The sequence below is a fragment of the Triturus cristatus genome, chromosome 8 (assembly GCF_964204655.1).
Source record: "Triturus cristatus chromosome 8, aTriCri1.1, whole genome shotgun sequence".
Lineage (NCBI taxonomy): Eukaryota > Metazoa > Chordata > Amphibia > Caudata > Salamandridae > Triturus > Triturus cristatus.
In genome coordinates, this window is record NC_140591.1 from 1450555637 (window position 1) to 1450582625 (window position 26989).

Consider the following 26989-nt stretch of genomic DNA (forward strand, 5'->3'; position numbering starts at 1 on the left):
TGCTCAATCCCTTGGGCGCGAGACGATTGATCACCAGATCCTCCACAAAAAGATCAGCAGCAGATTCCTCCGATCTTTCCGGCACTCCAATGATACGGACATTGTTCCGTCTAGCCCTGCTTTCCGAATCCTCAAGTCGACGATCCGTCTGGTCACTGGCAAGCCGCAACCTACGGACCTCCGTCTGCAGGGCGGCCACGTCCACAGTTAGGCTCGACGCCGCTTGAGACAAGGAGTCGACCCGCTCGTTGGTTTTGGACAGGTCTGCCCTGACCAAATTCACATCGATCAGGACCGCGTCCAACTTATGTGCCAGGGTATCAAATCGCTGACCCACAGCAGCCTTCATCTCCTCAATGGCGCCCATGACGTCCTGCAGGGTAAATTCTGATGCTGGGCCCGCAAGCTCTTTAGACCGCTCAGGCGATTTGTGCAGGCCAGCGGGGGATCCCTTTAGCTGCGCATAGCGGTCCATGTTGTTGGCCTGAGCATAGGATCCCCTCCGGGTTGACTTGGATTTCGACTTGTCCCCTTCGAGTCTCGCCGCCATCGTCCGGAGGCCACCAAGGTTGGCACCCGCCAGCGCCAGGGACAGGGACCAGTTGGCTAATTTAAGCAGACATTGCAATCGCAGACAGGAAGTCCGTGTATAGTCCGAAGATCAGGCCAGACACTCCGCTGTCCGCGCTCCTCTGAAACACCAGGGTCCCTCAGCCGATCTCAAAAAACAGACTTGAAAACGAAAGTGAAAGTGCGGGGCACGGGGCAGGCCAAGCCCAGCATGCCGCTGTTGTTCACTTCGTACCCGGGCACCTCACCAACTCGAGACCGGGACCTAGGCAATAGCAGGCCGCAAACTTCGGAAGGCAACCATTCGGGTTCCCGGCGTCCGATCAGAATTCGGAAAACGGGTGGCACCTCAGCGCGAATGCATCAGCAAAAGCCCGTCAAATTTAGCAGGATTTAGTCAGGATAGATGTGGGAGGTTGCCGAGGCCCTCGAGAGCCGTAAGCCTATGCGGCCATCTTGGTTGCGCGCTAGGCTCCTCCTCTGGTATACACCTTATTGACACATTTAACTTACCTATAAATCCCTAGTAGATGGTACAAAGTGTACCCATGACCTGTAAGTTAAATGTCACCAGTGAGTGCCACCCACTGCTGTGAGACTGCAAACCCGACCCCAGGCCTACCATTGTAGCCTGGCAGAGCAGTTTTTAAACTGGCAATTTGACCTGTTAAAGGAAACCCTGTTAACAAACCTCAAGTCTTCCTTTTAAATACTAATATGTAACCCCTATTGTAGGGGTTACATATAAGTATTTAAAAGGAATGCTCATAACGCCATGGTGCCTGGTATTTAAATGTAGGGCATATAAAAGTTTAATTTTCCACATGTCCTTACAGTGATAAGCCCTTCAAAGCTGTTTTCACTGCAGCAGGGTTGGCTGTCCCAAGCAAAGCATTGGTATTCAATATTAAATACTAATACTGTATCTTAGGAATGGGAGTAGCTAAAAAATAAACAACTATTTCATTAGTTATTACTAAATCAAATTCAATATTGAATTCATTTTTTTCCTAGATATTAAAAAAAAGTAACTTTTAGAAAGCTACCTTTGCTCACACTGAAATCCCTGGAAGCTAAGTCTGCATTTTGCTTTTGAGCTTCTGCCAAACTTTAATTAGCATTTCAATAGGCTTGAATAAGGAGTGAACTTGTTTCCAGGATAGGGTAAAAGGCCTTGGGTGTGGGGATGTGTTATGCCCATGAAAGGATGGCCTGTGTGCTGGGTGTAAGGATTGATTAACTTCAAAGAGGCCTACTCTGTCACAAGCAGATCTAGCCAACACCCTGACCTGCACCCTTCTCTTGACCCTGCTCCAGGCAGGTCGCTCCCCCACTCCACAACAGCACCACCTGTTGCGTCTGTGTCCCCCTGCTCGCCGCTGCCACCACTGCCGTGAGTTCGAGGCCCTCTTCCACCCGCAGGCTACCACCTGCGCCTCATCCCTGGTGGCCAGTGGCTGTCTGTAGGTCTGCTGCACTGTTGTTGTGTTGCTCTTGTGCTTGTTTTATTGTTTAATTGCTCGTTCTTTTTTCCTCCTTCGTTTTAACACTGTGCCCTCCTTTGCCTTCTGTCCCCCCGCCGCTCCTGACCCCGTCTTCCCCGCCGCTGTGCCCCCTGCGGCCCGCCCCACCTGCTTGCACTGTATTTGCCTCTGTTGTAATTATTTCTATTGCTCGTATTTGCCTCTGTCTTAATTATTCAGCTACTCGTTTTTTCCTCCTTCCCCTTGGATTCTGTGCCCTTGCCCTCTTGCCTTCTGTTCCCTCACCGTTTCCTGCCCGTTTTTCCCCCTGCTGTGCCCCCTGCGGCCCGCCCCCCCTGCTTGCACTGTATTTGCATGTGTTGTAATTATTTCTATTGCTCGTATTTGCCTCTGTCTTAATTACTCAGCTGCTCGTTTTTCCTCCTTCCCCTTGGATTATGTGCCCTTGCCCTCTTGCCTTTTGTTCCCTTGCCGTTTCCTGCCCCATTTTTTCCCGCCGCTGTGCCCCCTGCGGCCCGCCCCCCCTGCTTGCACTGTATTTGCCTCTGTTGTAATTATTTCTATTGCTCGTATTTGCCTCTGTCTTAATTACTCAGCTGCTCGTTTTTTCCTCCTTTCCCTTGGATTCTGTGCCCTTGCCCTCTTGCCTTCTGTCCCCTCGCCGTTTCCTGCCCCATTTTTTCCCGCCACTGTGTCCCCTGCCATCCCGCCCCCCGTGCGCCCATTCGTCCACTCCCTCCTCCCAGCTGCTCCTCCCTCCCACCTCCCCTTCTTATGGTGGCTGCTGCGCGGCCACGCAGCGGCCGCGCGCGGCGAGCACACCGCACGCCTAAGGCACGCTCGTCTGTGCCCGTCCGCGCCCAGCGCCAGAACCCCTAGCCCCCGTGAACGCCACGACGCCCGTCTCTGCTACGACTCCAGCACCCTCCACGCACTCAACGCCGGACGATCACGCACCTGCTGCCTGGCTGCCCCGAAGCGCACCCAAGGCCCCTTCTCCTGCCGGAACTGCAGCTTCACCAGCATCCGGCCCGCCAACCCACCGACCAGGAAAGAACCCAACTACCTCAGATGCATTCTCCTCAACACCCGCTCAGCCCATAAACACGCCATTGAACTCTGGGACCCACTCGACTCAACCTCCCCAGACGTCGCCTTCCTGATGGAGACCTGGCTGAACCCCTCCTCGGCACCCGATATCGCCATAGCCATCCCGGACGGCTACAAGATCACCCGCAGGGACCGCGCCAACGGAGTAGGAGGAGGAATCGCCATCGTCCACAGGAACACTCTCAGAGTCTCGACCAACACCGACGACACCCTCAGCACCGCCGAACACCTGCACTTCCAGATCTACACCGATCCCAACACCACCCTCAGAGGAACCCTTGTCTACAGACCCCCCGGACCCCGACCACAGTTCAGCGACTCCATCGCCGACCTCGTCAGCAGGCACGCCCTCGCCTCCACGGACTACATCCTCCTCGGGGACCTGAACTTCCACCTCGAAAACAACAAAGACACTAACTCCACCACCCTGATCGACAACCTCGCCAACCTCGGACTCAGACAACTCGTCACAACACCCACCCACTCCGCCGGCCACACGCTTGACCCCATCTTCTCCGCAAGCCCCCACATCTCCTTCAACCATACCACCGAACTCCACTGGACCGACCATCGCTGCATCCACTTCACCTTCCGGAAACCCACCATGCACCACCGCACCCAACAGATCCCTCGCCGCTGCTGGAGCAAAGTCACCGAAGACCAGCTAACCACCACCCTTGCCCAAAGCCCCCCTGCTGACCCCACCGACCCCACCGACCCCGACCGCAACCTCAGACAGTGGATCGACGACTGCGCCAACACCCTCACCCGGTCAAGAAACCCTCCAACAGCCACACCAGCAAGAAAGCCAGCTGGTTCACTGAAGACCTCCAGGCCTCCAAGCAAATTTGCTGAAAGCTAGAGAAGAACTGGCACCATGAACAGACACCGGACAGCTACGCAGTCCACAAGAACGCCACCTGCAGACACCATCACCTCATCAGATCCGCCAAAAGGGCCTCCTTCAAAGACCGCCTAGACAACAACGCACACAACAGCAAAGAGCTCTTCAACATCGTGAAGGAACTCTCCAACCCCAGCTCCAACACCAACGACATCCCACTGTCGCAAGACCTGTGCGACTCCCTTGCCACCTTCTTCCATCGCAAGATCGCAGACATCCATGACAGCTTCAATGCCATGACTGCCCTGACAACCACCGAGACCTCCACCCCCACGACCACCATCCGCACCAACCGCCTGCTCTCCTGGACCAACATAAACGACGACGACACCATCAAGATCATGAACACCATCCACTCCGGATCCCCGTCAGACCCATGCCCACACCACATCTTCAACAAAGCCAGCACCGCCATCGCACCCCATCTCCGGAAAGCCATCAACATTTCCTTCGAGACAGCAACCTTTCCGGAGAGCTGGAAGCACGCCTTACTCAAGAAACCCAAAGCGGACCCCAAGGACCTCAAGAACTTCTGTCCCATCTCCCTGCTCCTGTTCCCGGTAAAGGTAATCGAGAAGACCATCAACAAACAACTCACCCGCTACCTCAAGGAGAACAGCATCCTGGATCCATCCCAGTCCAGGTTCTGCAGCAACCACAGCACCGAAACTGCCCTCATCGCCGCCACCGATGACATCAGGACCCTGCTAGACAACGGAGAAACCGCGGCCCTCATCCTCCTGGACCTGTCAGCCGCCTTCGATATGGTCTGCCACCGCACACTGCGCACACGCGTCCACGACGCCGGGATCCAAGAGAAGGCCCTTGACTGAACCACCTCCTTCCTCTCCGGCAGAACACAGAGCGTCCGCCTCCCACCGTTCCGCTCCGAAGCCACCGAGATCATCTGCGGCGTACCCAAGGGCTCATCCCTCAGCCCAACGCTGTTCAACATCTACATGGCACCGCTCGCCCACGTCTCCCGACTACACGACCTCAACATCATCTCCTACGCCGATGACACCCAGCTGATCCTCTCCCTCACCAAGGATCCCCAAACCGCCAAAACCAACCTCCATGAAGGAATGAAGGCCGTTGCCGAATGGATGAGGAACAGCCGACTGAAGCGGAACTCGGACAAGACGGAGGTTCTCATCCTTGGATCCACCCCCTCGGCCTGGTACGACTCCTGGTGGCCAACTGCACTGGGAACCTTCCCATCACCCACCGACCACGCACGCAACCTAGGGGTCATCCTCGACCCCACCCTCTCCATGACTAGGCAGGTCAACGCCGTCTCTTCCATCTGCTTCAGCATCCTCCGCATGCTCCGCAAGATTTACAAGTGGATCCCCACCGAACAGAGAAGAATGGTCACCCAGCCCCTCATCAGCAGCAGGTTGGACTACGGAAACGCCCTCTACGCAGGAGCCTCGGCCAAACTCCTAAAATGACTTCAACGCATCCAGAACGCCTCTGCACGCCTGATCCTTGACATCCCTCGCCGCAGCCACATCACACCCCACCTGAGAGACCTGCACTGGCTCCCCGTCAACAAGAGGATACCCTTCAAGCTCCTCACCCACGCACACAAGGCTCTCCACAACACCGGACCAGCGTACCTCAACAGACGACTCAGCTTCTACACCCCCACCCGCCAGCTCCGCTCCGCCGACAGCGCCCTCGCCACAGTCCCTCGCATCCGAAGAGCGACCTCCGTTGGCAGGTCGTTCTCCCACCTCGCTGCCAAGACCAGGAACACCCTCCCCATCCACCTACGACAGACCCAAGATCTGCTGACCTTCAGGAGACTCCTCAAGACCTGGCTTTTTGAGCTGTAGCAGGATTGCCCCCCCCCCAGCGCCTTAAGACCCTCACGGGTAAGTAGTGTGCTTTACAAATGCTATGATTGATTGATTGCACCCCTCCCCAGCCAGACCTGCCCCCATAACAGTGGGCCTCTTGTTGACATCACAGTTTCAGATCCTGCTGGAGTGTCAAAATCTGCTTGATAGGTCTACTGTGGTTTTTCATGACATGTGATACGCTTTAAAAGAGGGAAAATGAATGCCTAAAATTTTCACATTCACTGTCTGGTAGCTGCACGCTTAGCTTTGTTCTACCAGACTTCTGTCTCTGAATTTGTTGGAGATACAGGGACTGCCTAACGCTCATTTTTGAAGTTAGATGTGGAGGACAGTAGGATTACCATCATATACTGCCACCCCTCAAACCTTCAGAGCCCAAGTTTAGTGTAGCTGAAGACTTCACCATCTTGAAAATGCCCAAACTTGGTAGGGTGAGCCGTGAGAACCTTACCCCATTGCTTAGGGTGTCCCCAAGGGTCATTCCAAAAACAAACTTGTGCCAGCCATGAAGGTGGCATGTCCAGACACCCACTTCAGAACACCCCTGCACAGGTGAAAGATCAGAAAAGGACTGAACCTGCTGTCTGAGACCTGAGAAGAGCTTAGAAGTTTGGGCCTGCAGTCTCTCTTGTACCCAGGTCAAAGAATGAAATCCAAGCATCTTAAGGTTAACCTCTTGTTAAAACTACAGCGGACACAGCAAGCTACAAAAGGCCTTTTCCTGCAACTGCAGCTGCCCAGTGACAACTAGACCTGGATTGGACCCTCCTGCTAGCCTCTGCCTGCCACAATGTGAAAGTCTCATCCTCGGTTCCACCCCTTCGGCCTGGGATGACTCCTGGTGGCCGACCACACTGGGAACAGCTCCGACATCCACCGACCACGCACGCAACCTAGGGGTCATCCTCGACTCCACCCTCTCCATGACTAAGCAGGTCAACGCCGTCTCCTCCTCCTGCTTCAACACCGTCCACATGCTCCGCAGGATCTACAATTGGATCCCCACCGAAACGAGAAGAACGGTCACCCAGGCCCTCGTCAGCAGCAGGTTGGACTACGGAAACGTCCTCTACGCAGGAACTTCGGCCAAACTCCTGAGACGGCTGCAACGCATCCAGAACGCCTCTGCACGTCTGATCCTTGACATCCCCCGCCGCAGCCACATCACACCCCACCTGAGAGACCTGCACTGGCTCCCCGTCAACAAGAGGATAGCCTTCAAGCTCCTCACCCACCCACACAAAGCACTCCACAACACCGGACCAGCATACCTCAACAGACAACTCAGCTTCTACACCCCCACCCGCCAGCTCCGCTCCACCGGCCTTGCCCTCGCCGCAGTCCCCTCCATCAAAAGAACGACTGCCGGTGGCAGATCTTTCTCTTACCTCGCCACCAAGACCTGGAACACCCTCCCCACCCACCTACAACAGACCCTAGACCTGCTGACCTTCAGAAGACTCCTCAAGACCTGGCTCTTTGAGCAGTAGCAGCACCCCCCCCCCCCCCACCCCCAGCGCCTTGAGACCTTCATGGTTAAGAAGTGCGCTTTACAAGTGATATGATTGATAGATTGATTGATTGAAGTGCCTCTCCTGAGGTCCTGGTGGCTTTAGAAGTGAACACCTGTGGTGGATTGTGACTTAAAGGACTAAAGTCAGAAGGTGAAATCTTTGACTTGGACAAACCTGGTTAGCATATCCCACCTGCACTCTATTGCGGCCAACTGACGCCTATGTCCTGTTCTACAGCGGCCATTGATCATCATTGCCATGTTGTGCTTCTTGGCACTAATTCTACTTAAAACCTTAAAAATCCAAAGCTCTGGTTCCCCTTATTAGATTTTTGTCATTTTATTAAATTTTTAAAAACAATTCTTGCTGGTATTTTTATTGTTTTGCAGTTCAACTTTATTACTGTTTTAGTATTCCATAAACATTTTACACATATCCTCTAAGTTCAGCCTGTCTGCTCTGTGCCACAGCTACCATAAGGTTTATTCAGTGACTTTAGTGGTTCACCCTGATACGGATTGTGACATACAACTAATAACCCAATTGCTCAAGTTTCCTTTGTTTGAGTGCAAAATTAAGCCAATGTGAAAGGAGAAGGCCGTAGGAAGTCAAAGCTTTTGCATATATATAGAAAACAATATGCTTGCTTTATAAACTAAAAGTTGTAATTATTTCATATAATACAAAAGCACCAATAAAAACACAAATGAATCACATTCACACTTTATTCTAAAGTAGTATGGGAATGCTTTTAAGATATTCAAAGTGTGAAGGGCAACCAAACCATATGATTTTAATTTATCAGCAGTGCTCTCCTGCTTGACCCCAGAAAATACTGAATAAATATGTGAGACTTGCAGAGCCCCTCAGATCCGCTGCTTGAAACTAAAAGAAGAAGGCTTGCAAAGCTGGAAGCTTGAGTTGCACCATCAGGCCCTGCATTCTTACTGACTGCTTGCTGCATTATCTGGAACTACAGCCCTTTGGATGTACCTTGCTTCAAGAGGAATAAAGAGCGGACTCCCTGCAAGCTACAGGCTAACGGAACTCACCTGGACCGTCACCACCAAGAATCCCTTGCCTGGAGTGTGTCCAGGCGGATTTGTAAGGGTTTGTTCCAGGTGCATTGTGGGAATTGTGGTCCCAACCTGTCAAGGACCATCTTGGAGATTCCAGACCCTTCTGTTGTATTTTGGATACTTTGGACCCTCAAGAGGAACTTCAGGAAGAAATTCCAGAAGTCTGGAGAAGTTTGGAGCAACTTTTGAAAAAACTCCATAAGGGGACCGACTCAACCGCGAGATCCACCTTCAACCATAAGCCGGCCTGACCTGCTGGTTCATCCCGCTGAAAAGCTCCAGAGGTCCGACTTCCAGAGTTTGACCGGGAGTTCCCTGGAAAGCAAGCCGGCGAACCCTGACCAAATCCAGACTGGTGAAGAGCATCAAGGGACCCCGGCAGAAAAAGCTCCAGAAAAGTTTCTAAGTCCGAAAGTAAAATCCCGACACAGGCCTACCGCGAGGGGTATCCGAGCAGGGCTCCATCACAGTTGGCCTGAAACTTTGACTTTGTCCAGGTCCAGCACGACCAGATGTCCCAGGGTGGCGTTATAGGTTTCTGAGTGCTATATAGTGCTAAATCTTTAATAATTCATATCTCTGTTTCCGTACATTGGATTTTTGTTGATTTAGTGTCATTTTAAATATAAAAATATTTCCTATTTTTAGGAATTAGTGTGGCATTTTGTGTGTTGTGTCTCAATTATTTGTGTTTTCAAATGCTTTACATACCTGTCTCCTAAGTTAAGCCTGCCTGCTCGCAGCCAAGCTACCCAGGGTAGCGCATGGGAATAATTTATTGAGGGGGCAAAAGACACACAATTGATGGACGGAATGCAGAACAAATCAAAACATTCACCCCCAGTCAAGAGATCTAGGTTAAATCCATCATTCTTTTGCTCACCATGCCACCCCAATTTAGGCCTGGCCATTTGCAAATCAGTCTCTCCATGCCACTGGAATCAAGCTATCCTGGCTGAAGAGGGGTGAAACCCCGAAACCGGTCCTAGGATGCTTGTTTCCAGTCCAGGGAGGACCTGGCTTGGCAGTTCGGGCTGGACTGTTCCCATGAGGCACAGGGTCAAGACTGATTTGCATATGGCTGGGTTCAAACTGGAATGGCATGGTGAGCAAAAAAACGATGAAGGCCCAGATCTCTGTACTAGGGTGAATGTATGACATTGTTCTGCATTCTGTCCATCAACTGTTGTTTTTGCAATATTTTATTGAGCCCTGTTCTGAGCCCTAGACTGTGTTAGTGGCCTTATTGCTAGTGGAAGATACACATTTACCACTACTAATAACCCACTTTCCAACTATGATTGAAAAGGAAGAAAGACTCGCATTAAGAAATGGGCTAAAAGACTACAGGATTGTGAGGAAACAGACTCCACAAAACATAAAGAGCAAATAAGTGCTAACATCCTTCCTGCAGCAGAAAGAGGCATGTAGGTCACGATTGCAGGATAGTGTGGGGGGACCAATCAGAAAGGAGCATGAATTCTTCCCGGAAAGCTAAAACAGCGACAAGGCAGAACCCAATAAAGCGAGCACAGAGGATGCCGACACACTACAAGGAGGAGCCCCAGACGGAAAATTCACGTAGCCTGGATCGAGAAAACACTGACATGGAAAAGACATAGAGGACTGGTGGTGCCCGCCTATCCACCAGTAAAGCTTCTCATCTCCACTGCAGCCCAGGAGTGCTGTGGGAAAAACCAATATACTATAATTTAGAAAAATGGGGAGGAGGACGTCCAGGAGACAGTGGGAACCTTAATAATTGTGAAAGATGGGACCTTCCTACTGATGTTCTATTAACAAGCAGGTACCTTTATTTGAGTTGGTGCTTTCATTTTTAGAATACTTTCAACTCTGAATGAGAAGAGAGGCAAAACATTTAAGGTAATGTTTTTATATGTTTAAAAAAAAAAATTATTAAGAGAGAAATAAGGAACCATAAGAAACAGGTTCAAAGGAACACCACAAGGACAGACCTTGAGCACTACCTGAAGCAATACCCTTTGGAAACAGGGCCCAGAACAATGGTTACAGAAAAAAAGGAAGAGAAAGGAGACAAGAAGTCCAGGAAGCTATTAACACATAGATTACAGTGAAAGTTAGAGAAGGAGATCCGTTTTAGTTTTATTTTCTTTCACTTTTCTAATACTTACCCGGTTCTTCTTCCGAGGGCGCCTGCCGGTGAGACGAACAAGGACTGGAGAGAAAGGAAGTGAGAAACACAGTTGTGATCACCTTGTGCTTACCTTGAGACAAACCCTTTGGCTATTAATAAGGAGAAAAGAATGAACATTTTAATTTTTTTTAAAACAAGCAACAGGCCAGCTCTTACATACCCCAGTTAAGGACACAGGGTTTCTCTTTTGTTCCATGCTTGGGCTAGGGCTTTGGTGAGTATGGGTCTACCCCCTGGTGCTGGAAAGTAAGCCCCATGATCCAGTAGATTTCTAGATCTTGTTTGTGGATGCTGAGCATCTCCATCTGCAGGATCATGCCCTGGGTCAATCACAACTCTACTTGAGTCCCTGGCTTTATAGAGACCTCATGCACTCAGGAAGGGACTGAGTAAGCATAGACTGGACATATAAAGGAGGCGTCTGGGGTCAGATGCACTGGTGATGTCATCAGTCATTTTCCAAGACACAAAGAAAGATTCTGCTAAGGGGAAATGTCCGCATGGGGGAAGGGACTCAGATGTGGTGTGCCGTTCCCCAATGCATACATGCTTCACAGGCTCCCAGGGATTGCCTGGATCTTTGCCAAACACCTCAGGAGGCTAATTTATATAAGGCTGTGAGACAGAACCTTTTCGTTCTCTTCTGATCTTTCAGCCATTCTCCGTATATGGTATTTGTATAGCACAAACCTAGCCAAAAATTAGTGATGTACAGGATCAATGTAGTGTACTTTAAAGAGGTGTATCATTCATACTGATGGGCATTCAACACTGGACCGGACCAGATGACTAGCGAGTCTGACTGAGAGCAGCTGCTTCAGCTCAACGAGGGTAGCACCGGGTAGGGTGTTCTCTCAGGCTAGTGCTCCTATATATATATTGCGTCAACTCATCATCAAACCACAGTGACCGCTTGTTTGCCGATGTGATGATACACTTCTGTACACTATGGACCTAATTCACAAAGGGCTTCCTCACTCATGGTGGTGGCCCCGCAGTCAGGGTGGGGGACGCGCAGTAGTGGGGGGACATCTGCAAAGAGAAACTGCAATGTGGAGGGCCTTCCATGGGTGCAGAGGCCCTTTGTGAATCAGGCCCTGTGTCTCTAGGATCTGATCAGGAGGATGCCACGGCTGCTACAACCAAGCAAGTAATGTTGTTTACCAGAGAGGGCACAGAGGAGCCACTCACACTGCGAGTAATTCCAATTGCTATTCACTCGACAGTGGATGTGGAACTTATTGCGTACCTTTACCTTGGACCGCTCTCATTCATCATGTGATTACCATGTCATTCATCCACAATGTGGTGTGAACCTAGTGACATTTCCTCGCTAAATGTCCACCCACGTATCATTTGGGCATTCTGCTCATCACTATTTTCACAGATCTGCATTGTTTTCTTATTCCTACAAACTTGTGCCAACACAGCTGCTCCTCGTTTGTCGTAAGAACCAGACACTTATTCCAGGAAGCATTAGTCACTACATAGTCCCAACATTAGGAAACGAATAGAACCAAAATCTGGTGGACAGGAATGCAACGATAAAGGATTAGGAGGTGTTCCTAGATCATCAGGCCAGGCGGCGAGTGGGTCATAATTTTTCCTATCGCCACATGTGTGTATTTCTGTTTTGGAACCTTTCAGTTTGCGATGGCTCCATGTCATTCAGTGATCAACGGCTCTGAGACAAGTGACAATTTGAGAGTTTCCAATCTCTTTGGGGCTGTTTTCATGAGGAACAGGGTCAAGACTGATTTCATATGGCTGGGTCCAAACTGGGGTGGCGTAGTGAGCAAACTAATGATGGGTTTAACCCAGATCTCTTTACTGGGAGTGAATGTTTGATTCATTCAGAATTCCGTTCATTATTTGTTGCCAAAGAATTTTTCGCAATAAGTGAGATGGGTATGCCCAGACGTGGGTCCCTTGCTCACTGTGCCAGTGCATTCAAGCTAGCCTGGCTGATGAGGGGTGTTACCCTAAAACTGGTCCCAGAATGCGTGTCCGGTCCAGGGAGGCCCCGGCTTGGTAGTTCGGGCTGGACTGTTCCAATGAGGAACAGGGTCAAGACTGATTTGCATATGGCTGGGTCCGAACTGGGCTGGCATAGTGAGCAAAATAACAATGGATTTAACCCATTTGTGATGGAGTGTATTATGAACTAGTGTGTTTGCGAGATGTTGTTGCACTGTTGCGTGTGTTTTGTTTTATTTTTGTTGAGTAGTGAGAGGAGATGATGATGTAGCAGTTTTCTTAGAAGACTTTGTATGTAAAGTATTGTTGGTGAGTGGAAGATTAATGGTAATGGGATGGTGATGTGTTTTGCAAAAGAGTGTATGTGATGTGTGTAAGAAACCGGCTCTATATATACTGCACCAAAGTGAGGTACAGTGTGTATAGAGTCCGATAGAGTCCAAGGGTCTCCAGAGGTTTGGCAGAGGTTAAAGTTAGATAGAACCTTACTCTCCAAAGTGGTAGCTTGGTCGAGCAGTAAGGCAGTATCAGAGGACAGTGTTAAGCATTTGATGTACACACTCAGTCAGCAAATGAATTCACACACTCAAGAACTGAACTCTAGGCCAATTGTTTTTGTATAAAAAATATACTGTTTTTTTGTTAGAACCAAGCAAGCCTGATACAGGTAAGCATTCAAGTCTTTTCAGTAATACGTTACTTGTTGACAACAGTTTTAAAAAGCAATGAAGATTGTACTTGATTTGATTTACAGGGGATGTAGTAGGTTGCAATACTTAGTAAATGCAGTACATTGAAATGAATGGCTTTTTAAAGTAAATGCATGTAAAATACTTTTGCGTTACTCTTGTAATCCAATGCTGGACTCCTAGGTTCAGCACTGGGACATTTACTTAAACAGAAAGTAATTATGTATTCGTAGTTTGTGCGATTTTTAAAGAATATTTTCAGATTTCAAAAGTCCACACTTAGAAACTTTTTGGACCAGTACATTGAATACATAGGCTTTTCCTGTAAATTGCAGGTAAGTTACTTTTGCGTTACTTTTGTAATCCAGTGCTGGACTCCTAGATTCAGCACTGGGACATCTACTTAAAACAGGTAAGTAATTACGTTTTTGTAGTTTGTACGATTTTTTAAGAATATTCTTGTATTTCAAAAGTTGACACTTAAAAACCTTTTCACAAAGAACCTCCAGTGTTATCCTATGGAAGGAACTTCAATTCAGAGGTAAGTTACTTTTTAGTTACTTTTCTTACTCAGTGCTGGACACCTGGGTTCAGCACTGGGACCTTTCCTGCAAACAGTTGAGAAAATTCGGTCAGGTTTTTTGTGCAATTTTTAAGGAATATTCTTAGTTTTCAAAAGTCGACACAGAAACTTTTTGGGAGAAAAAGTGTCAATGTTATCCTATGAGGAAAAACAGATTCTCGTTTTCGAGATAAGTATTCAGTCTTTGAAGTTAGGGTTCTGGGGCAAGACTCAGGGGTCTCCCAGGGTCAGTGATGCACTGTTGTTGCACCCCCAGTGGCACTAGGGCGGCCGGGTGCACAGTGTTGAGGCCCAATGTTATCCTATGGAGGATAGGGGGGCTCCTGTTGGTGGCTGCTGGCAAGCAGGCCACGGGGTTGTGGGAGCAATGCTCCTAGGGTTAAGCTCAGGACAAGTTGGGGACCAAGTTGGCACCAAAGGGGCACCCTCAGCGGCACTAGGGCAGCCGGGTGCAGGGTGCTGTTTTGAGGTCGGGTGCCCTGTTAATTTCAATGGAGATTGTCCGGGACAAAGAAACACTGCAGGATCGGGGACGAGGATCTTCCAGGAGTGACCACCACTTTGAGGGGTAAGTTGGTATGTTGAGGGTTGGTTAGGCACCGCTGGGTTGGGTACACAAGGCCTTAAGGCGTCTGGTGCCGGGGTGCCTTGGGACATCGGATTTTCTAACCCGCTTTGGTCGCGGTAGGGGGGGTCCTCTGAATTGAGGCTGCAGGCGTCATCAGGAGGCTTGAGGCAGGTCAGGGGTCACCGGATCTCGGGTCAGGAACACCGGGGGGACCTCTTCGGGGTGTTTTTCCACTCGAGTTTGGGCCGGGTTCGGCAGGTGCAGAGTGGGCTGGATTGGCGGGTCCTGGCTGGCACCAGAAACTGCTGTTCAAACACGTCCGGTGTTCACGGGAGAAACAGCTAGGAAAGTGAAGGCAGGCAGGTCCTCCGGTGTTTTTGAAGTTGCTGTCTGCTGGACATGCCGGGGTTGCAGGATCAGGTTTGAGGGGAGACAGGCCTATAGGGCTGGGGCCAAGTCAGTGGGCATCATCCTCTTGTTAGCTCTGCACGGCTTCTCGTCCTTCTACTTATCTTCTTTTTCTGTGGTTGCTAGATCTGAGGAAGGAAGGTTCAGGTTGCCCCTTAATACTAACTTTAGGGGTGTTACAGGTAGGTATGGGCAGGGACCACTGGGTCCCTTCACTGGGGTGGGTACACCCCCTATTCTGCCACTCTCCAGTGTGAGGGGGACAGGAGCCTGTCCCTGGTTGGCTGGGTCCCCCTGTGGAAATTTAGCTTGCAAACTGAACATTATCTGCGCCATCTTGCCTCTCCCCAGCGCCACGCACAGCGAATGCACGGCCGCCATTTTAGGCACCCCACTCTCTCCCCACTCATTGTCAATCGCCAGCGCGGTCCCCTTGGCGCTGCGAGCATCCCCCGCGCGCTGGCCACCCCCGCTCTCTCATACAGGCCATAAACCCTCTCTTTCTGCGCGACCCTGCTACGGAACCACTTCCGACCGACAACCCATACTTGGTCATGCCTCTCCTTTGATAACCCCCTTCCTCTGCGCCCCATTGTCTGAACTGGTCCCAGGCCATCACCTAGCCCTGCGGATGCAGTTTATTGCCCCTACTGTAAGGGAAACACCCCGCATCAAAGGGATTACAGTAGATCAAAGCCCCTACCCCCTGAGACCCGGCCGGTTGCACACACCCCCGGGAATTAGCGGAACTCCCTGCTGCGCGATAGCCATCTCCCACTGCGGGTAGGGTGGGAACCTCTACTGTAACTATGTGTGGGATCGGATCTGAGCCGGGGCTTCAGGGGATGTTCTTTCAGGCATCAAGAGAATCTCAAGAATGTACTATATGTAATAAAGCAATAAACCGGTGTATAAGAGACCAGGTCTCAGAGATGCGGTTAGAGCACCTCGTGACGATACCTTGCTGTCTGATCTGATGTGTTCTGCTCCGACGGAATAAAACTTTGTTTCCTGCCTTCCAGTCTCCGGCGCCTGCCTCTTTCATTGGTAAATTATCGAGTGGTATAAGAGGCGATTACCGCCGGGCAAATACTTGAAAGGTTATCGACTGAAACTGCCGCTACCATTTAACAATTGGCGTCCCAAACGTGGGGCCCATCAGCGACACGTGGATCCAGTGGGAGAGGTCCCGACGACAGAGTGAACGACTGCAACGATCGGGAGAGCTCCTGCCCAATAGACCCTCGTCTGGCAGCCGATCATCCGAACTTCACTGGTTCCGAGCAGACCTCTCTCGAGTGATCTACGGTCCTGACTGGGAACCATCAGGAGTGCCGCGGCAAATACGGAGAGTAGAGGACGTTCGGGCGCTGGAGGCGGAAGACGAGAAACTATCCACGCGGTCCGGGTAAGGTCGTGATACACGGCAAAATGCGAAATAATTGATTGATTGTTTAAAGCTTTGGAAATACTAGTATTGCTCATTGATTGTGCTCATTGATTGTTCTCTTTGAGATATTCGCTGTCTACAAACGGGGAGGAGTAGAAATACTCTCTCTCTCTCCCTTTGCAGATAGTGAAGGGTAGGTAACGCAGACTTTTGTCCCCGTTGAAACCCGTTGTGCCTATCTTTATCTCCCCATTGATTGATTGTCCGAACATTGATTGTTTTGGAGAATAGTGCTTTTTGAGATATTCTCTGTTTGCAAATAACGTAGAATAGGAATATTCTGTCTAGTCTTTGCAAATAGTGAAGGGTAGGTAATGCTGACTTTTGTCCCCGTTGAAACCCGTCATGCCTATCTTTATCTCCCATTGATTGATTGATTGATTGATTGTCCGAACACTAGTTGTTCGATATTGGTTCTTTGGAGGTATTCTCTGCTTACAAATAATGAAGAATAGAGATATTCTGTCTAGTCTTTGCAAGCAGTGAAAAGATAGGTAGTGCTGACTTTTGTCCCCGTTGAAACCCGTCATGCCTATCTTCTCCCCACTGATTGGTAGTTGGTTCTGCCCGGACCGCTTATTAGAGGTGAACCATCCGGCTCCACTGGAGGGCACCCCTAATAAGGACATGTTCACTAAATATGGACTAGTCGCCGTAGCTTATACCAAGCTATGGCATAAATATACAAAGAAGGACCCCGAGAGTCAGTGGCCACTGATGGGATCCTTCGACGACCATAAGATAGAAGCGCTAGAAATAGCTCTGCGTAGCAATAAGACGACGCCTACTATGCTTGACAGTATTGGCATGTGGCGCAAAGAAGCGACGCAACGGAAAAAGAGGGAAGAAGTAAAAGCAGAAAAGGAATTACGAAAGGCAGCTCACCTTGCCGCTAGGAAGTTAGAAGAAGACATAAAGGAGAGAAGGGAAACTAAACTAAGACAGGGGCCCGAAACCTCAGGCCAGTACGCTGTTAGGACCCCTTCTTTGCTCTACCCTGAGTTGTCCTCCAAGCAGCGAACGAATGACGAATTACTGTTAGGTCCCCCGATCATTTACATGCCCCCTCCGTATGCACCCTCCCAATCAATAGTGCAACACCCACAACCCCCGAACACGAACGAAAGCAGCACAGGGGCCTCGGTCCTCACAGCCTCCGCGCCGGCCGAGCCTCCTGTGCTGAACACAACGTCGGCTATAACGTTAGACGACCCAGAGATGAGAAAGAAAGAGTCCACCAGAATGAATCGGCTAGCGAAGGATGAACGAACAGGAATCGACAAGATAGTAAAGGCACTGGTAGGATCCATTTTGACCTTACAAAAACTAAAGTAACGCTAGGAGTTAGCCCTTTGTGGGACATATGGAACCAAGGGAAGGAGTCAAGCTCACGGTCGAGACGACCACGAGGTAGCCCGACTCCATTACTCTCGCTACCTAAACATGTCTACCCTACTGCCCACCCCGCCCAATAAGCATGACAAAATCCCGCACAAACGGAAGCCTGCTGACACCCACCATCGACGTCACCAAACTAGGGCTAGATCGCGCACAATTGGGCTATGTTATTTTTCCGATTGCACAGTAACCTCCTTGTGCTCGTCATCAGATTGCGAATATGTACAAACACTCCAACGAAGTAGTATAGTTATAACATTTTAATAACTTATAGGATATAACAAACACACCAACAGGGTAAACAGGTTAAAACACGTTTTAAAACAACTATTTACATGACAGTCTGCTGCAACCTCCATCCCAAAGCCTTAACGTCCACGTGACGCCGTCCTCGCCTCTCCTTCCTCGAAATTGCAACATTGGCCTGTTTTGGGCGGTTCTTTTAGTTGACTTTGGGCTATAAAAGCCATGCAAAAATCCCTTGACATCAGTGGCGGGCGACTGTGCGAATAGGCCGGAGGCTATACGAAGCGCCGAAGTTCGGGCAACACCAAGGCGGAGCCCGCCATGCTGTACGGGCCTACCCGTCTTCTTTCTTCTTTCTTCAATAAGGGCTGATGCCCTGGCGGGGGGAGGCGACGCGGACGGACCTCCCCCACCTCCCCAGGTGGAGGCTCGCCGGGCACCCCAACCGTCTTTGACTCACCGGCCAGCTAAGCTGCACCCAACCGTCTTTGATTCGCCGGCCAGCTAAGCTGCACCCAGCCATCTTTTTCATCGGCCTGCTGAATTTCACCCTGGCACGCTGTGCGGACCTTCCCATTCTCCTCTTCTTTTAAGGGCTGACGCCCTGGCGGAGGGAGGCGACGCGGACGGGCCTCCCCCACCTCCCCAGGTGGAGGCTCGCCAGCAGATGAGGGCACCCCAACCGCATCTTTCACACGTCAGCCAGCTGAGTTGCGCCCTGCCACTTCATTCGCCGTTCGGCTGAGCCGGCACCCCTGCACGCGGCCGCCAGGCAACCACCCAGGCACAGGGTTCACCAGGACTGCCGCTAGCACCCGACGCGGGGAGTGGGCCCCCGCAGCCAAGTAAGCAGGGGCCCACTCCGGTGGTGATACCATCCGAACTGCTGTTGTCGCTGCTACTGGAACCACTCCGGTGGCAATACCATCTGAACTGCTGCTGTAGCTGCTGTTGGCCCCTCTCCGATAGCCGTACCGAAGAGCTGCTGCTACTGCTGCCCTTGAACTCCGGCGGTTGACCCCTCCGGTTCCAGGCCTGGCCCACCGTGAGACAATTCTGGACTCGAAAGCTTGTTTGCTAGGGCATGGGCCCCACCCTTGACAGAACGCTCCCCTCAGCCTTGCAGAATTGGTTGGAGTCATTTGACATTCGACTCCTGCGGACTTCCGGTAAGGACAAACCGCCGCCATTGCTCTTTGCCCCGGACGGCAGCCACCTTGCCTCCGCTTGGTGCAGTGAGAAAGACTGGTTCGAAGCGTCGGCGGAAGAACCCGCCTCCTGCCCTGCCCCAAGAACGAACCATGGCATTTCTACGGGGTCGCAGTGACGCCATGCTGATGCAAAATTGACGCTAACGAAAGTTCTCGAACTGCTGAAAGGGATTCTGGTCCAACAGCTAATTCATGGAAAGACTTAGACTGTACTCTGGCCCGACCTCGCCCCAAGATGGCGCCGATGTAGGAGAGGCCTACACACCCTTGTGGCGTCCCAGTCACGTGACATTTGTGTTAAACAGATATATATATATATATGCAATGCTTCCACACATGATGGTCGGGGAGGGGCGGCAAGGGAACCGATTTTATGCCGTAGTAGCGTTGCTTATGACACTCGCCGCCTCCCCACCACGTGGCCGGCCTGAACGGTTGTAGGCCCGTATCTTGTATGCTGACATTGTTTTAAATAAAGGGTTTCTTGAAAGAATTACGGAATCAGTGCCATGACTAATCACATAGGTTGATAGGGATTTCTTCATTTGAATAAATGATTGTTACCCCCAAGCAATAGAAAACCGATAATGCAGTCCCCATTTGCCTGAATCTTTTTGATTAACGGAATTTGTACCCATCACACCTATCTTTTCCAAGAGTTGTTAAACCATGGTCAACCACAGCTCAGGGTATATGCCGAACGCAAGGTACGGTATCTTGCACCCTAATACACGACCGATTGAGAAATGCATATATGACAAGGGAACCCCGAATTTAGGAAATGAAATAAATTAGAGCATCTTTGTCTCGGACAAAGAGAATAATAGGTCTGTGGTATCACCCATTCCTGCGACTAGCTTGGTACGTGGTAAGTAGAACTTTTTCGTGTCTGCGCGCGCTGGGGTACTTTGAATACTGCACATCCCCTCCCCTCTTTTTTCCCCTCTATAGGTCACAACGAAGTTCCGACTGAAGAGTGGAGTGGACATGGACCGCACTGAGTTCAATATCAGGGAAAAACATAGACAAACGTTGTGAGATAGTGCGTAAAGTTACAGACCACCATTAGGAACATGAAAAACTGTATGATATGATTGTGCGTGTGTACTACGATTATACGGCATGAATGTGTATGCATTTTATATTTGGGTCACTTGAAGAGAGCGTCACTGTATGATTGAAGCGCTCGTCCACCGATCAAAGGGAGGAGAATAAAGGGTCCGACACCCCCTAGGATGAACTACAAAATACTGAAAGTACGCAACATAGAAAAAGAGGACAGGAAAGGAGAGGTCCCCATACTCAACGTAGCCCTGAGTCTCCGTCTTGCATGCATGTATCGTCACACCCTACCCGGCATTTGTGTTCACGTGATCACCGAATTTATGTCTTTTCCCCGCCTGTGTTTTCTTACATGGAACAAACCCATGCTCCTCCATGTTGTGTGTGCACCAAGTGGCCTATTATCTTACCCATGTCTCTCTCTCTCTCTCTCGTTTTGTGTCGTATGTATGCCAAATAGCCTACTTGATGCACACGTCTCTCTCTCTCTCTCTCTCTCTCTCTCTCTCTCTCTCTCTCTCTCTCTCTCTCTCTCTCTCTCTCTCTCTCCCCCTCTCTCTCTCTCTCTCCCCCTCCCTCACAAAAAGGCTCTTTCTTGCCCTCTTTCTTCTTGAATAAATTAACGACACATACCTTTTCGGTAAGTGTATAATTGGCCTGAACACGGTGGTGTTCGAACAAATTGACAGAAACAAAAACGACCATACTTTACCACGTTACTACCTCTCCTTTTTGCAAATGTTGAGCCTAATCGGCTGAGAAAGAAAGGACAGGTAAGACGACTGATGTCCCCCAATCTGACCCTCAAAACGGGGACTATATGTCAGTGGTTTTTTGTTTTAAGGGACACCATCTCCACCGCCCAGAATTACCCCCGCCCAATTACCCCGAAATAGAACGTCTAAAGCACCCCGCCCTCCCAAGATAACCCCAGCCCTATATTAGCCGCCTCACTAATAATACATCGCCTAAACTGTTAAAGGGTTACCTATTGCCGCCAGCAAAAATAATGCTTAGCCTATGTTCCTCCCCGAAATGGATACTCGTGAACCCGTGACAGTAGCACCTCGCACTTTCTTTTCATAAACTTAGCAGTCCTCGGAAGGAAATATATATATTAACAAAACTTGTGTTGAGACGAACGAGCCTCTGCCGGAGAAGCCGGTTCGAATTTTTAATAGACTAGAAGGTTGACAGATGTCAGGCTTCCTGCAACCAGTATCGGGCGCAGGAATCGGCACCTAGGGGGCCAGACGATGGACAGAGACACCCACAGAAACCTGCACCACAGCAATGATTAATAGATTAGTAACGCACACACTAACATCAGAGTTAAAAGACACCAATCATGCAGCAACCGATAAAAACATGTCCGCAACTACTCGGTGGTTGGGAGAGAGGATGAAGTATGTAAATGTCTTCCCTGCCAACTCTCTAAGACTTTTGTTTCTTGTACCCATTTAAAGATAACGTGCTGCCATCGGAAGGGAGGGGTCGGACGTGACGCACAGCCTGGCTGCAGACCTTGGAACATCTATGACATCGACCAAGGGGGAGGCTACGAAGCAAAAAGGGCGTGGGACGAGACACCATTTTCAGGATGATAAGCGCGAGGGGCTATATCGAGGCCCCCTGCTCACCGACCAGCGTGCCTGAAGTCTCAAACCCGTCGGGCCCGATTGATGGGCCCAGTGCTGGAAGATTCTGCTCCCCTTGGTCCACATTTTTGATCTGATCCCACTCCACCCCCTCTTCCCTCGGCGTCCCGAAGCACGTCACACCCTTCTCTCTCTCACCATCTTTTATATGGATTATGAATCTGACCTACCCACAGAAGAACAAAAGGCAGGTACCCTGTCTCAAAGTACCTATGGTGAACTGTGTTAATGAACAGGGCTGTGGTCGGAGAACAATGAATGATCACACCCTGCAACGTGAGAAATTGGATTTGAGCTGGACCTTAGCTCCACCGCCGGTGCTCAACAGTGCCAACGAAAGAAGAACAACAATGAGAGCTTACCAGTGATAGCTCTTCATAAAAAGGACACTGGAAAGAAGAACCCATGTCAAAGTCGAAAATCCTCTCCCAACCACCTTTTTATACTAACTATCTTCTTATCAAGTTTTTATGGTGTTGCATCAATCACTTCCGACTGTACACTGAGAAGTTAAGAAAATGTAACTTTGTATAGTAACATTCATACAACACCAGCCATGTACACGACTATACTGCAACTTTGAATGTACTTCCCCCTCGCCTACTTTATCAAACTGTATGAGACAATGTACAAATGTGTCAGATTACTCCTGCCTACCCTAAAGACTCTGTATCTTTAAATGTATGACGAACATTGACGATACTGTAACTGAAAGGCTAACAAAGGTGAATATTGGCCGGACAAGCTGGCGAGATATGTTAAAAGGGAGGACTGTGGAAATTTAGCTTGCAAACTGAACATTATCTGCGCCATCTTGCCTCTCCCCAGCGCCACGCACAGCGAATGCACGGCCGCCATTTTAGGCACCCCACTCTCTCCCCACTCATTGTCAATCGCCAGCGCGGTCCCCTTGGCGCTGCGAGCATCCCCCGCGCGCTGGCCACCCCCGCTCTCTCATACAGGCCATAAACCCTCTCTTTCTGCGCGACCCTGCTACGGAACCACTTCCGACCGACAACCCATACATGGTCATGCTTCTCCTTTGATAACCCCCTTCCTCTGCGCCCCATTGTCTGAACTGGTCCCAGGCCATCACCTAGCCCTGCGGATGCAGTTTATTGCCCCTACTGTAAGGGAAACACCCCGCATCAAAGGGATTACAGTAGATCAAAGCCCCTACCCCCTGAGACCCGGCCGGTTGCACACACCCCCGGGAATTAGCGGAACTCCCTGCTGCGCGATAGCCATCTCCCACTGCGGGTAGGGTGGGAACCTCTACTGTAACTATGTGTGGGATCGGATCTGAGCCGGGGCTTCAGGGGATGTTCTTTCAGGCATCAAGAGAATCTCAAGAATGTACTATATGTAATAAAGCAATAAACCGGTGTATAAGAGACCAGGTCTCAGAGATGCTGTTAGAGCACCTCGTGACGATACCTTGCTGTCTGATCTGATGTGTTCTGCTCCGACGGAATAAAACTTTGTTTCCTGCCTTCCCGTCTCCGGCGCCTGCCTCTTTCATTGGTAAATTATCGAGTGGTATAAGAGGCGATTACCGCCGGGCAAATACTTGAAAGGTTATCGACTGAAACTGCCGCTACCATTTAACACCCCCATCCTCAAGATGGCAGGGACTCGAGGTTGTGCTTCACCTCGCCTCCCTCACTTGTTTTTTCTGCCTATTCTCCTGCCAGAAGTGGAGGCCAGAACCGGTGGGGACCAGTTGCTGAGTACAGCAAGTGGTCTGGAGAAGCTTACAAATGTGGCAGGCCTTCGAAGCTTCCCCTACCCATCCTGGGGGAGGGAGCCTAGCACCTCGTCCCAGGATGTGCATTGTTGCAGGCCCTCGAGAGCGGATGGCTCTCGACCCAGGGCTCCAGCAACATGTCTGGTGGGTGGCAGCCTGAGCAGCCCCTCAGTCGGGACACTGTTTGTGGGTCAAGTTCAGGGGGCATTTCTAAAATGCCCTCTGTCGTGCATTTTACATTGAAACCCACACTGGCATCAGTGTGGGTACAATGTGCTGAGAAGTTTGATACCAAACTTCCCAGACTTCAGTGTATCCATCATGGTACTGTGGAATTTGTAATGACAAACTCCCTGCACAATATACTCTTTAATGGTACACTGCACTTACAATGTCTGAGAATGGACTCAGACACTGTAGGATTGTTTGGTTGTGTGTTTTTGGTAAAAAGAGGAGCAGGGTGTCAGTAGATGAAATGATTGAGGGCTGAGTATAGGTTTGGTGGTGACAGAGGTGGGTCTGTTAGGAGTATGTGGATGTTAGAGCTGGTGCACTGTATGTGAGTGTATGTGTGGATGGATTAAAGTTTTGTATAGTATGGCTTTGTGTTGATGATGTGTGGATTTTTCTGTCTACATGCAAGTGTATATTGTGCATGTGCTTTCCCCCACAGAGTCACCCTTTGGTTTTTTAAAACATTTTTTTATTGAGCGATTTCTTTTTTTTTTACAAAGTGTAAAGCAACATGCTACCGCTATAGAGTCTGTACATAGCTAATCAAACATAGGAAGCACATTGTCCATACTGAAGGAAGCTAGACAAACAGAGGAAGACTCTGCACTCTGAAACATCCAGTTCTCAAACCATTTTCGTTTGTAATATTAAGTCCCCATCATACAACTATCCCTCCCACATGGTATATCATTGCCTCACCCTGTCTAATGGTCAGGCTGTCTTTTTGCGACTCACACCGCCCCCAGGTCTATCGAGGCCGGTCGTTATTCCCCCTTCTTCCACTGTGAGACCCCTGTGAGATATCTAGAAATGTAGACTATACCGCTCACACGTGGAATCCCGGGTCGCACGCAGTATGTGTGGCGGGGTCTGCGGATAGGGTTGTGAGGAGTGCAGGATGGCTCCCCGGATTATCCATTATGGTTCAAGAACGTGAAGGAACACCCCCAAATGTCTTCAAAATTGTGGAGCCAGTCCTTACTGCCTAGCTCTACCGGCTCTTGATAGATACACCATATTCTCCTCTGCCTCCCTCCCAACATGCTCTTGGCTCTCATCCTTTGCTTGACCCTTCCTTTCTCCCAGATGAACACTGGGAAGAATGTTTCCATTTATACAGTTTCTCTCCCTGTGGTATTCCTGTTACACATGTACTGCTTCCCAAACTACTGTAACAGAAACAAACATTGACAAAGCCAATAGGGCTCACTTTTGTTAAACGCACAATGGCACTGTTAATAGGTCTGGCCTTTTTTTATTTCTCATGGGAAGTGTTTATAATAGGAGAGTGGCTTTGTGTGTGTTGCTCCCAGCTGTACTGGAAAGAAAATCCCACAATTAAGCATTTGTGGGATATACAAATATGAAAGAGGCTAGAAGGGGCCATTTGATGAACACACTACATTATCGGAGGTATCTGTACTCTTAAAGAAAAGTGTTATGAAAAATAGTAAGGACATGAAGTTTGTGGTGTAAGTGGTGAACATAAAAGCGATACACAACAAAATATTGCATTGCAGATACTTTTGACAATGGGCCAGTATTTTGTGTGCAACGGTAAGAAAACGTAGGTGCATGTATGTCTTTACTTTGTAAATCAAAAGGCGGAAAATCCAGCAAGTTATTACAGAAAAGGAAAACAAATGAACTTGCAAGAGTGATTAATGAATAGCAGCAGTCTACCCTAAAGACAAACAGGACGCACTTCCTAAGCAATAATAGCCATAAACTAGCATTTAAAAAACACACTGACTGACTCCTACAGTCTCACAGAACGACTATTTGAACACCATCAACAAAGAGTATGCAAATGGGACCGTGTAACCATCCTCAAAACCCCATGGTCTTGATGGACAGCTTATCCTATCCAATGGCAAACCTTGAAAAACCCATGAAAGCAAATGGCTGAAGTGGGTGCCCCAAGACCCCACTCTCTCTCTACTAATTGCATGCATGTTTTAAAAGTATTGGTCACAAGAGGTCTTCCAAACATTAAAGCTGTCTGTAGCGAAACCTAAAGAAGAACAACTGAGTTATCAATGCTAGAGTTATAAATCAGAATGGGAAATAAGGCCTAACAGGTGCTCAGTGTTAAAAGCTACATTTTTGCCCATATGAAACATTTGAAAACGATAACGTTTTCTGTAGGGGAAGTTCAAACATAGACCAAAAAAACTACGAAAACTGGAGTTCCCCGCGCCACACAATTGTCGGAAGGGTCCACAGTAAGGCAGTGTTGATCCAAGTCACACCCAGCAGACACTCAGCCAGCGAAGAGCTTTACACAGGCCAGCAGGATTGGGCTGAAGTCAGTAACCTTAGTGCTGTATGCTGCTTTTCAGTGGGCGGTGACAGGAAAGTAACATCGGTTCCCGAACCCCCAATTTGGATAGGGGTGGAAGAAGTTTGTTGAAGCCAACATTTTTTTTTTTTTTTTTAAGTTCAAAAGGAAGTTTATTGAGACAAAAGAAAATAATAGCACAAAAAAAGTATAAGGATAATAATAATAATAATAAAAGAAAAAAAATTACACATAATAAGCAATTCAGTGTTGAAAAGCATAAAGGATCAAAAAATGTAAGTCAAGACAACATACCAACTTTAAGAAAAAGAACAATATCATAAAGAATCGGTGAACATAAGAGTATTACAATCTACGTGAATATGCGCACTACAAGAGAAAACATAGTTAAACCATAGAATAGCAATATGAAGAGAGTCATGGAGGTTTAGTCACCTCTTGCTGGAGGGGAGTGAGAGACAGAGAGCATTGAGCACTAGAATCAATAAACAGTGTAACAGGCGACCATAGGTCCAAACGTTTGGACGCCATATGCAGTGGGTATACAAAAGTTGTGTCCAATCTGTGATTGTAGCAGACAGCATACCACCATGCTTGATACGACAATTTAGTAAAGTCCTTCCAATTCTTAGTTATTTGCTGAAAGGCAACTGCTAACAACAGATCTATAATTTTTACATTGGAACCAAAACTTGTCCAAATAGGGGATAGACTACCCAAAAAGATATGTGAAATAGAGAAAGGATAACGG